Source organism: Oryx dammah, unplaced genomic scaffold, assembly GCF_014754425.2.
Source record: "Oryx dammah isolate SB20612 unplaced genomic scaffold, SCBI_Odam_1.1 HiC_scaffold_21, whole genome shotgun sequence".
Taxonomy (NCBI): domain Eukaryota; kingdom Metazoa; phylum Chordata; class Mammalia; order Artiodactyla; family Bovidae; genus Oryx; species Oryx dammah.
In genome coordinates, this window is record NW_024070205.1 from 18,912,075 (window position 1) to 18,924,154 (window position 12,080).

At 43.4% G+C, this 12,080-nt stretch overlaps 1 long non-coding RNA gene across 1 annotated transcript in view; it reads left to right on the forward strand.

Annotated features, from left to right (window-relative positions):
• Positions 1–3,379, forward strand: part of LOC120880500 — an 8,183-nt gene extending 4,804 nt beyond the window's left edge. The window contains exon 2 of the long non-coding RNA XR_005725044.1: positions 3,244–3,379. This is a non-coding gene — a long non-coding RNA (uncharacterized LOC120880500). The remainder of the gene's footprint in view (positions 1–3,243) is intronic.
• Positions 3,380–12,080: the final 8,701 nt, after the last annotated feature.

The following is a 12,080-nucleotide window of genomic DNA, read 5'->3' on the forward strand; positions in this document are numbered from 1 at the left end:
CCCCAGACACCTAATGGGGAGGGGAGCATAAGTTATCACCCATATTTAAAGAAGTCTAATAGAAATGATACATTTACCATGAGAAGTGTCTTTGCTTTTGACTAATATTGTGTCAACTGAGTATGACAGTGTGGGTTGCCAAGGGGACAAGGATTATTACGCAATAAAGTTTTGTCGGACAAAACTTTTACAGACTTAAGGATCATAGAAGTAATAAAAGGATCAGCTGGTAAGCAAATGGTTACAAGCTACTGACTTAAGAGGTTGGGTCCAAAACCAGTTTTAAGAGCTGTGGTGGAGAGTGAAGGAGCAGACAGGATCTGGAGGAGGTTAGGGTGTTGCTTTGTATAGAAGAACTATACAAAAAAATATCTTCATGATAACCACAATGATGTGATCAGTCACCCAGAGCGAAGTCAAGTGGGCCTTAGGAAGCATCACTATGAACAAAGCTAGTGGAGGTGATGGAATTCCAGTGGAGCTAGTTCAAATCCTGAAAGATGATGCTGTGAAAGTGCTGCACTCAATATGCCAGCAAATTTGAAAAACTCAGCAGTGGTCACAGGACTGGAAAAGGTCAGTTTTCATGCCAATCCCAAAGAAAGGCAATGCCAAAGAATGTTCAAACTACTGCACAGTTGCACTCATCTCACACACTAGCAAAGTAATGCTCAAAATTTTCCAAGCCAGGCTTCAACAGTATGTGAACTGAGAACTTCCAGATGTTCAAGCTGGATTTAGAAAAGGCAGAGGAACCAGAGATCAAATTGCCAACATCTGCTGGATCATCAAAAAACAAGAGAGTTCCAGAAAAACATCTACTGCGTTATTGACTACACCAAAGCCTTTCACTGTGTGGATTATAAAAAATTGGAAAATTCTTAAAGAGATAGGAATACCAGACCACCTTACCTGCCTCCTAAGAAATCTGTGTACAGGCCAAGAAGCAACAGTTAGAACCAGACATAGAACAGACTGTTTCCAAATCAGGAAAGGAGTACATCAAGATTGTATATTGTCACCTTGCTTATTTAACTTATATGCAGAGTACGTCATAAGAAATGTTGGGTTGGATGAAGCACAAGCTGGAATCAAGATTGCTGGGAGAAATATCAATAACCTCAGATATGCAGATCACACCACCCTTATGGCAGAAAGTGAAGAGGAACTAAAAAGCTTCTTGATGAAAGTGAAAGAGGAGAGTGAAAAAACTTTCCTCAACGTTCAAAAAACTAAGATCATGAAATCCTGCCCTATCACTTCATGGCAAATAGATGGGGAGACAATGGAAACAGTGACAGACTTTATTTTCTTGGGCTCCAAAATCACTGCAGATGGTGACTGCAGCCATAAAATTTAAAAGATGCTTGCTCCTTGGAAGAAAAGCTATGACCAACCTAGACAACATATTCAAAAGCAGAGATATTACTTTGCTGACAAAGGTCTGTCTAGTCAAAGTTATGGCTTTTCCAGTAGTCATGTATGGATGAGTATGAACTATAAGGAAATCTGAGCACCTAAGAATTGATGCTTTTGAACTGTGGTGTTGGAGAAGACTCTTGAGAGTTCCTTGGAGTGCAAGGAGATCCAACCAGTCAGTCCTAAAGGAAATCAGTCCTGAGTATTCATCGGAAGAACTGATGCTGAAGCTCCAATACTTTGGCCACCTGATGTGAAAAACTGTCTCACTGGAAAAGACCCTGATGCTGGGGAAGATTGAAGTTAGGAGGAGAAGGTGACAACATAGGATGAGATGGTTGAATGGCATCACCGACTCAATAGACATGAGTTTGAGCAAGCTCCAGGAATTGGCAATGGAGAGGGAAGCCTGGCGTGCTGCAGTCCATGGGGCTGCAAAGAGTCAGACATAACCAAGAGACTGAACTGAACTGAAATGACCTGAGGGTGTTCACAGGGAAGATGTCGCCTCCAAGGAGCCCTGGGGGACATCTGGGGTTTGTGTGCAGAGGTGTGTTTAGTGTTTGTGTGTATGGAGGGCTGTGACACAGTGGTCCCTTTCAGAGCTTGCTGGAGAAGAGTCTCAGTGGGCTGAGTCAGGATGTGAGGTGCTACGTTTACTGAGCTGAGGAGAGAAGAGTGCCCATGTGGCCAGTGGGCTCAGGGATCAGGTCGAAGTGGATTCTCTATACATTCTTAGAAGGCCTTCGTCAGTGCCAGTGTCTGAGGGTTTGCAGGCCCTGGAAAGCTCTGATTTCGTGTGTGTAAAGTCCTATCCCATTGGCCCCTCACCGTCCTTTCATGAACAGCCACATCTGGAAAGGTTCTCTGCTTGTTTCCTGCCTGTTTACTTCCGCCTCGTAGATGCCTTCACCCAGAATCACCCCTCCACTCTCCTGCTCACTTTTCTCCCCCTAGGGCCTCTCAACCAATGTCTCTCCCACGAAGTCCGGCTCCATTTCTGCAGCGGGGTTGGGAACTGGGCCCCGGGACTTGTCTCTGCCCCCAGGAAAGCGGTGGTGAAACTCAGGGTTGGTGGGTCCCTGTATGTCGTGAGAAAGCTGCTTAGCTTTTAAAACTTCTTCAGTATGGAGCATCTAAGACAAAAACTTTCTCTTGCTAATATTGATGTTGCTAATGATATCTCTTACTAAGAATTTTGGCCATTTCTGTGAAGATTTAGAGGAAACAAGGAGAACTGAGATGGATTCCATTTGCCCCAGGACCTGAGCCCAGCTGCTGGCTTTAGCTAATTGGCCAAGCTGAACGGGAATTTTTTCTATGATGTTGAGAACAAAGCATTTTGGAGTGTGTGTGTGTGTGTGATTATGTCAAATGACCTGATAAATAAATGTGTAATTTGGAATGGAGAAGTTAGTCATTAAAGTATAGGGGAAAACGTGAAAAACTTTGAAATGACCCCCAAACATCATTGGATGTACTGTCTATGCATCCTTTCAGGTTATCTGAGCTATTTTATAATTCTATAAATTGTAGTAAAACGGATAGTAATGCATGTGATTTTTGTCCTGAGAAATGACGATTGTATTTGTAGAAGTGACTCATGAATATTGACCAATTTTGCTGATTTTGCATTGGTTTGTAAATTTTTCTCACACTCCAGATGTCTATATATTTATCTGTCTTTTAGGGTCTTCTTTGAACAGGTTATAGCTTTATTCTGATTTTCTGATTAATGACAAAATCTCTGACATGTTTGCATTTTATAACTCTATGAAAGACATGACTATCCCTCTTAAAAACTATCTTTCGATGTGTCCACAGAGAAAGGGCCATGTGACAAAGCCGCCATCTGCAAGCCAAGCAGACAGGCTTCCAGAGAAACCAAATCTGCTGACACCCTGATCTGTACAACCAGCTCCTAGAACAATGAGAAATATATTTCTGTTATTTGAGCTCCCCAGTGCGTGGTATTTCGTTATGGGAGCCCTAGCAGACCAAGACAGTTCACCCAATTTGTTTATCCATTCTCTTGTTGATGGACATTTGGTTGTTTCCAGTTTTTTTTTTTTTTGCAATTATGAATAAATAAAGCTGCTCTTAACATTTATATACAAAAATTGTGCTTGTGTGCTAAGTTGCTTCAGTTGTGTTCGACTCTTTGTGACCCCATGGACTGTAGCCTGCCAGGCTCCTGTGTCCACGGGATTCTCCAGGCAAGAATACTGGAGTGGGTTGCCGTGCCCTCCTCCGGAGATCTTCCCAACCCAGGAATCGAACTGGCATCTCTTATGTCTCCTGCATTGGCAGGTGGGTTCTTTACCACTAGCGCCATCTGGGAAGCCCATACAAAAATTATCCTTGGCCAAATTAATTCAATTCATGTTTTCAACTAATATTTCTTAGTATAAGCCAGGCATTATGGTTGGACAATGAGGATAGAAAAACAGATGGCATCCTTGCCCTCAAGAACAGTCTAGAAGGGAAAAATTTGTAGAGGTGGGTGCATCTGTGTTCAGTTGTGCCCGACTCTTTGAAACTCCAAGGACTGTAGCCCACCAGACTCCTCTGTCCATGGGATTTCCCAGGCAAGAATACAGGAGTGGGTTGCCATTTCCTTCTCCAGGAGATCTTCTCGACCCAGGGATAGAACCCGCGTATCCTGCATTGCAGGCGCTGAGCCACTGGGGGACAAGAGAGCTGAGCCTGTATATGCCCAATATAAAGTACAATCACTCTATGTGGATTTGTCTAGTCTCTGGACATGGATTGCCCCAGAAAGGGCATGGTCTGTGGTGAGGTAACCAGCTGCCACTGAGGCATACCCCGGAGGAGCTAAACCAGAGACATTGCTCACAGCACCCCTATACTTGTGCCCCACACCTATGCCTTCACACCTGTGCCCCAGACCTGTGATGCAAACCTTTCCTTAGACAGAGATCTGGCTGGTGCACTTCTGTGTCCACCATAGTCCACCCTGTATGCCATTCAGCTCACTTTTCCACATGTGTTCAGACAGCTGTTCTTCCAGGACTGTGGAGAGCTTTTCTTCCTGAGGGAGGTTAGAAGGATGAGACAGCCCCTCACTGATGCAGCTGGTCTCTGGACCACAGCTGACATTCTTTCCTTCTAGATGCCCCTCATCATCAGTTTTCAGCTCTCCCAGCCTCAGAGGCTAGTCTGGTGATGTGACCCTGACCTTACCCTCAAGAAGCCTGGGCCCTGGTCACCGTGTCCTTGGACTGAGGTTTTGGTATCTCTCCATTTACACCACAATTGAGCAGGAGTAGAAGGCAATGGCACCCCACTCCTGTACTCTTGCCTGGAAAATCCCATGGATGAAGGAGCCTGGTGGACTGCAGTCCATGGGGTCGCTAAGAGTCGGACACGACTGAGCGCCTTCACTTTCACTTTTCACTTTCATGCATTGGAGAAGGAAATGGCAACCCACTCCAGTGTTCTTGCCTGGAGAATCCCAGGGACAGGGGAGCCTGGTGGGCTGCCATCTATGGAGTCGCACAGAGTCAGACACGGCTGAAGTGACTTAGCAGCAGCAGCAGCAGAAAGGGAACTCAGATCACCTGTGTTAAAAAAAAATAACTTTCTTTCCACAAAAAGGACAAAAGTATGACAAGCAGATATAAAGATGAATGAAGGGACTTCTCAAGATGGGAGAGGAGTAGGTGGACATGGAGTACACCTCTCTCCATGGATGCATGAGGAATATACCTTCAGACACAGAAGATCTTGCAGAACACTAGCTGAGAGTGGGCAGGGGTCCCTGACCACTGAAAAGGAATATATATATCCATGCAAAACTGGGTAGGACCAAGGAAGGAGGGGAAAAAGAGGAGAATGAGCAGCTGGACCTGCATCCAGGGATGTGGGAATTGAAAGTGCAAGCGTCAGTCGCTCAGTTGGATCTGGCTCTTTGCAACTCTATGGACTGTAGCCCACCAGGCTCCTCTGTCCATGTAATTTTCCAGGCAGCAATACTAGAATGGGTAGCCATTCCCTTCTCCAGGGGATCTTCCCAACCCAAGGATTGAACCTGGGTCCCTGGCATTGCAGGATATTCTTTACCATCCCAGCCATCAGGAGGAACTGAAGTAGGGGTCACATCCCCACATGGGACAAGGATCTGGGACAGTGGAAAAGGATTTGAGGCTGTTGGAAAGTGCAGCGGCTGATCCATATAACAGTCTGAATGGAAAGAAAACCACATAGACAGTCCTTGCCACAGCCCTACATATCCTGGACAGGGATGTAAGTCCTCTGGAACCCATGGTGGCTGGGAGCTGGAGTACAGGGATTGGAGAGCAATCCCAGGATGAGGTCTGCTGTTGATTGTGGGAAAACGGCCCGAGGGGATGTGAGGGAGGAGATTGCGGTGGGGAATACCTTTGGAGGAAAGCAGAGCAGCCAGGGTGGCAAGGTGATGGTGCTGAGTTGTGTGCATCACTGTAGCTTCTTTCTGCAGACCAGCACTGATAGTTGACCAATAGAGAAAGACCCCAGGGAGGGTAGCCCTTCAAGTGCCTAATGCACTGAGCAATAGAGAAGGACCCCAGCCAGGGATTTGCCTTGGAAACAAACTGAACTCATTGTTTTTAAGATTGCATCCAAGTGTTGCATTTTGGACTCTTTTGTTGACTATGAGGGCTACTCCATTTCTTCTAAAGGATTCTTGCCCATAGTAGTAGATATACTGGTTGTCTGAATTAAATTTGCCCATTCTCATCCATTTTAGTTCACCAATTCCTAAAATGTCGATGTTTATCCTTGCCATCTCCTTTTTGATCACTTCCAATTTACCTTGATTCATGGACCTAACATTCCAGATTCCTATGCAATACTGTTCTTTACAGCATCGGACTTTACTTTCACCACCAGACACATCCACAACTGGGTATCATTTCCATGCTGGCTCAACTGCTTCATTCCTTCTGGAGTTATTTCTCCACTCTTCTCTCGTAGCATGTTGGGCACCTACTGACCTGGGGAGTTCATCTTTCAGTGTCATATCTTTTTGCCTTTTCATACTGTTCAGGGGGTTCTCAAGGCAAGAATACTGAAGTTGTTGGCCATTCCCTTCTCCAGTGGACCACATTTTGTCAGAACTCTCCACCATGACCTGTCCATCATGGTTGGCCCTGCATGGCACATAGTTTCACTGAGTTACACAAGGTTGTGATCCATATGATCATTTTGGTTAGTTTTCTGTGATTGTGGTTTTCGTTCTGGAGGCTAAGGGATTGTAGTTCTTGCTTCTATCTGCCCTCTGATGGATGAGGCAAAAATCTCTTAGAAGAAATGGAGTAGCCCTCATAGTCAACAAAAGAATCTGAAATGTAGTACCTGGGTTCAGTCTCAAAAAACTACAGAGTGATCTCTGTTCGTTTATAAGGCAAACCATTCAACATCACAGTAATCCAAGTCTATGCCCTAACCCCTAATGTCAAGGAAGCTAAAGTTGAATGATTCTATGCAGACCTACAAGACTTTTTAGAACTAACACCAAAAAAAAGATATTTTTTTCATCATAGGGGATTGGAAGCAAATGTAGGAAGTCAAGAGATACCTGGAATAACAGGCAAGTTTGGCCTTGAAGTACAAAATGAAGCAGCACAAAGGCTAACAGAGTTTTGCCAAGAGAATGCTTTGGTCATAGCAAACACCCTTTTCCGACAACACAAGAGATGACTCTACATATGAACATCACCAGATGATCAACACCAAAATCAGACTGATTATATTCTTTGCACCAAGCCAAAGATGGAGAAGCTCTAAATAGTCAGCAAAAACAAGACCTGGAGCTCAGATCATGAACCCCTTATTGCAAAATTCAGACTTAAATTGAAGAAAGTAGGGAAAGCCATTAGGCCATTCAGATAGGACCTAAATACAGAAGTGACAAATAGAATCAAGGAATTAGATCTGATAGAGTGCCTGAAGAAGTATGGACAGAGGTTGTAACATCATACAGGAGGTGGTGACCAAAACCATCCCAAAGTAAAAGACATGCAAGAAGGCAAAACGGTTGTTTGAGGAGGCCTTACGAATAGCAGAGAAAAGAAGAGAAGCAAAAGGCAAAGGAGAAAAGGAAAGATATACTCAACTGAGTGCAGAGTTCCAAAGAATAGCAAGGAGAGATAAGAAAGTCTTCCTCAGTGATCAATGCAAATACATAGAAGAAAACAATAGAATAGGAAAGAGTAGAGATATTTTCAAGAAAATTAGAGATACCAAGGGAACATTGCATGCAAAGATGGCACAATAAAGGACAGAAACAGCAAGGACCTAACAGAAATAGAAGAGATTAATGGGGTGGCAAGAATACACAGAACTATACAAAAAAGATCTTAATGACCTGGATAAACATGATGGAGTGATCGATCACTCACCTAGAGCCAGACATCCTGGAGTGTGAAGTCAAGTGGGCTTTAGGAAGCATTACTATAAACAAAGCTAGTGAAGGTGATGGAATTCCAGTTGGGCTATTTCAAATCCTAAAAGATGATGCTGTTAAAGTGCTGCACTCAATATGCCAGCAAATTTGGGAAACTCAGCACTGGCCACAGGACTGAAAAAAGTCAGTTTTCATTTCAGTCCCAAAGAAGGACAATGCCAAAGAATGTTCAGACTACCACACAACCGCACTCATTTTACATACTAGCAAGGACATGCTCAAAATCCTTCAACTTAGGCTTCAATAGTACACGAACCAAGAACGTGCAGATGTACCAGGTAGATTTAGAAAAGGCAGAGGGAACAGGGATCAAATTGTCAACATCTGCTGGATCATAGAAAAAGCAAGAAGAAAACCATTTACTTCTGCTTCATTAGCTATCCTAAAGTTTTTGACTGTGCTGATCATAACAAACTGTGGAAAAATTGTTAAAGAGATGGGAAAACCAGACCACTTTACCTGTCTCCTGAGAAACTTGTATGTAGGTCAAGAAGCAAAAGTTAGAACCAGACGTGGAGAAATGGACTGGTTCAAAATTGGGAAAGGAGTACATCAAGGCTGTATATTGTCACCCTATTTATTTAACTTATATGCAGAGTACATTATGAGAAGTGCTGGGCTGGATGAAGCACAAACTGGAATCAAGATTGTCAGGAGAAATATCAATAACCTCAGATATAGAGATGACACCACCCTTTTGGCAGAAAGCAAAGAAGAACTAAACAGCCTCTTGATGAAAGTGAAAGAGGAAAGTGAAGACGCTAGTTTAAAACTCAACATTCAAAAAGCTAAGATCATGACATCCAATCCCTTCACTTCCTGGCAAATAGATGGGGAAAAAGTGGAAATAGTGACAGACTTAATTTTCTTGGGTTCCAAAATCACTGCAGATGGTGACTGCAGCCATGAAATTAAAAGATGCTTGCTCCTTGGAAGAAAAACTGTGGCCAACCTAGACAGCATATTAAAAAACAGATATCACTTTGCTGATAAAGGTCTGTCTGGTTAAAGCTATGGTTTTTTTCCAGTAGTCTGGTACAGATGTGAGAGTTGGACCATGAAGGCTGAGAGCTGAAGAATTGATGCCTTCAAACTGTGGTGTTGGAGAAGACTCTTGAGAGTCCCTTGGATAGCAAGGAGATCAAACCAGTCAATCCTAAAGGAAATCAACCCTGAATATTCATTGGAGGGACTGATGCTGAAGCTGAAGCTCAAGCTCCAATACTCTGGCCACTTGATGCAAAGAGCCAACTCACTGGAAAAGACCCTGATGCTGGGAAAGACTGAGGGCAGAAGGGGACAACAGAGAATGAGATGGGTGGATGGTATCACTGACTCAATGGACATGAGTTTGAGCAGACTCTGGGAGATAGTGAAAGATAGTGAAAGACAGGGAAGCCTTGTGTCCATGGGGTCACAGAGGTAGACGTGCCTTAGTGACTGAAGAATGAAGAACAGCAACAGGCATCTTGACCAACTTTGGGTGGATTTGTGCTGCCTCCTGGCCTGTGTTTACAGAGTCCTACCATCCCAATGCTATTGCTGTCAGCGTTCACAGTTCTGGAATGGTGTCTTCATAGAAGGGTCACCTCTGAACTTTTAGTGATGCTGGTATACCTCTGACCAGTACATTCTCTATGACCTTTGTTCATGGTAAGTCCTCTTGACCTTCCAGCCATAGTGTATCCAGCAAGCCCACTTCCCTAGCTTTGTGGACCCTGCCTTCACTGTCTGCTATAGCAATTCTGGAATTTTAACTGCTGAACACGGACGATCGCTTTTTCAATGAAAAAGCTACTAGGAGCTATCCTAGTAGCCAGTTTTTACCAACTTCTGGAATCCTTGCTAGAGTTAAATTCTGTATCTTGTGAAGCACTTCCAAGTCAAACATACTTCTCTATTCAATCTTTTATTCTGACCCCTTTCTTCAAGAACCCTCAGGATATGCCCCAGCTCCTACAAAATATGGAACAGGGGTGGGAGGGCTAGTGAGGATTATGGGGAGTTATGTCTACAGGCTCAAATTGTTCTCAGGGGTTTGAGGAGTCAAAACCTATGCAAGGGATCCAACCAGATGTTGCATCTGATGCATCAGGCTTTCCCAGCAGGGGGTCCTGACCTAGCATAACCTGCCTTGGTTGGTTAACTGTCTTTGAAAGTCTACTGTTCTGTTAAGTCCTTTGTCCTTCCTCTTCCCTCCCACAGTAGATGAGAGCTTCTTTGTATGGCAACAAAGAGGCCCTGATTCTATATCTGGCTTTCAATTGCCTGGTACTTGTCCTCAGCCATTCTTGCTTCTTCTGTAGATATCAATGGCACTTAGCAATAGCCATCCAATCTTATTTCTCTATAGCTCTTTTCTCCTCTCCACATCTTCAATGCCTAATCCGTCTCAAGTTCATGCCTTCTCCAGTATACCATCCCGATTCACCATGGATGAAACTTTTAAAAATTGCAGGGAAGAGAGGGAAGGAACGTGACTGGCTCAAGGGAGAAGACTCCTGTGAAAAGCAGTTTGATTAAGGAGCTTATTTGTTACTATTTAAGAGTCCCAAGAACTGTCATCCCTGAAGGGGCAGAGGATAAATTCTCACCAACAATCAGAGAATCCAGCTTGCTGAGGAACCTACAGTTTGTGTGTGTGTGTGTTTTGTGGGAAGAAGGTGTTCTTTGATTTTCTTTAAAATGGTTACATTCTGATCAGGCATAGCTTTGGAAAGAAGTCACTCATGCTAAGCAAGAAACATATGTGTATGTTTTTTCCTTCTAAGGAACAGGGAGAATTTGGGCTATCCAGCCAGTTGGATCTGCATCTTAATTGCAGTGTCAGTAGTTACTGCAATGTCCACAGCCAGGCACTGAGCACTTTCTCCTCTATAAATGGGGCTAACACTACATGATGTCACTGATGAGAGATGGTCCTTGCCTGTGCTGGGCAGTGAGGGTCAGCAGTGACTACTCTGCCCTTGGGGGACCTAATCTGTTCTCTGTGGAGTAGAATAAAAAGTTCATGGGATGAAGAAGCAGCTGCTAATTATCAGGGAGGGAGCACCAGGATCAAGTTTTCACACAACTTGATTCAACACAGGCTGACTGACCAGTTTGTCAGTAAGCAAGTGTTCCTAAGAGGCACAACCTCTGTAGCAATCGATGGGGGAAAAAAAAAAAGTCAGTTACCTCCTAAATTTGCTCAATAGCTTATCTACTAATAATCTCTAGAAGTTACCTTTAAGAAATATTTATTAGGCCTCTACTATCATCTAGGTACTTGACACACTTCAGTAAATATGATTTTGTATGACTTCCCAGTGACAAAACACCTTTGGAAAAAGGACGTCTCCCCTCCCGATTTGTATTACTGTTGGAACTTCAGACTAGACTAAGATTGGGGCATTGCATGGAAGGAAATCAGCGTATATCCTCACGGTCACTGACAAGAGCTGGCAGCAGGGCAAACACCCTACCCAGCAAGTTTTTTGATGAAGGCTGCCAGGGGTGGGCTTAAAGATTTCTAAAGAATCTATGGAACTCCAGGCAAAAAAATGTCTGAATTCAATCGTTGACAGGAACAATCTTTGACAAACAAGTTTCTATCTTTGATATTTCATTATTGAAGGGCTACAGAAGACGACTAAAATTAAAAATGTAAAACACTACAGTTATGCAGTATAACACCTATGGCATACAAACGTTGAGCAGGTAGCTTATCCTGGCTTTAACGTGGTAACTGCATGTTATCATATTCTGGTTTAGTCAATAAAATATTTTTCTCTTTTCGAGTATATTTATTCTGGGGTTAGTTAATTTGATAACTTTTTCTAGATAGACAGGAGTAATAATCCAGGAATTCCACAGAAAATTCTATGTTCCCACAGTGTCTGGGTATGGAATAATAACAAGTGTCCAGCTGTTCAGGATTTAACTAAAAAAAGATCGGCTCCATCAATCCCATTGCTTTAGGGTCACACTTCATATATTACCTAAAGAAAAAATGTTATTTTATTTTTCAATTTAGTAAAAGAGTTAGTGTTCACCCGTGAGGTCTGTTTGCCCTAAACTCCTAACAAGTTAGTAGTCCTAAGAGGAATCCTGTTCAGGATCCAAGAAACCCAGAGAGAAAAACACACAGTCACACAAACCATTCACCAGTGACAAAGGAGTCAGTAAACTGTTGGAAAACAGAGAAAGCTTG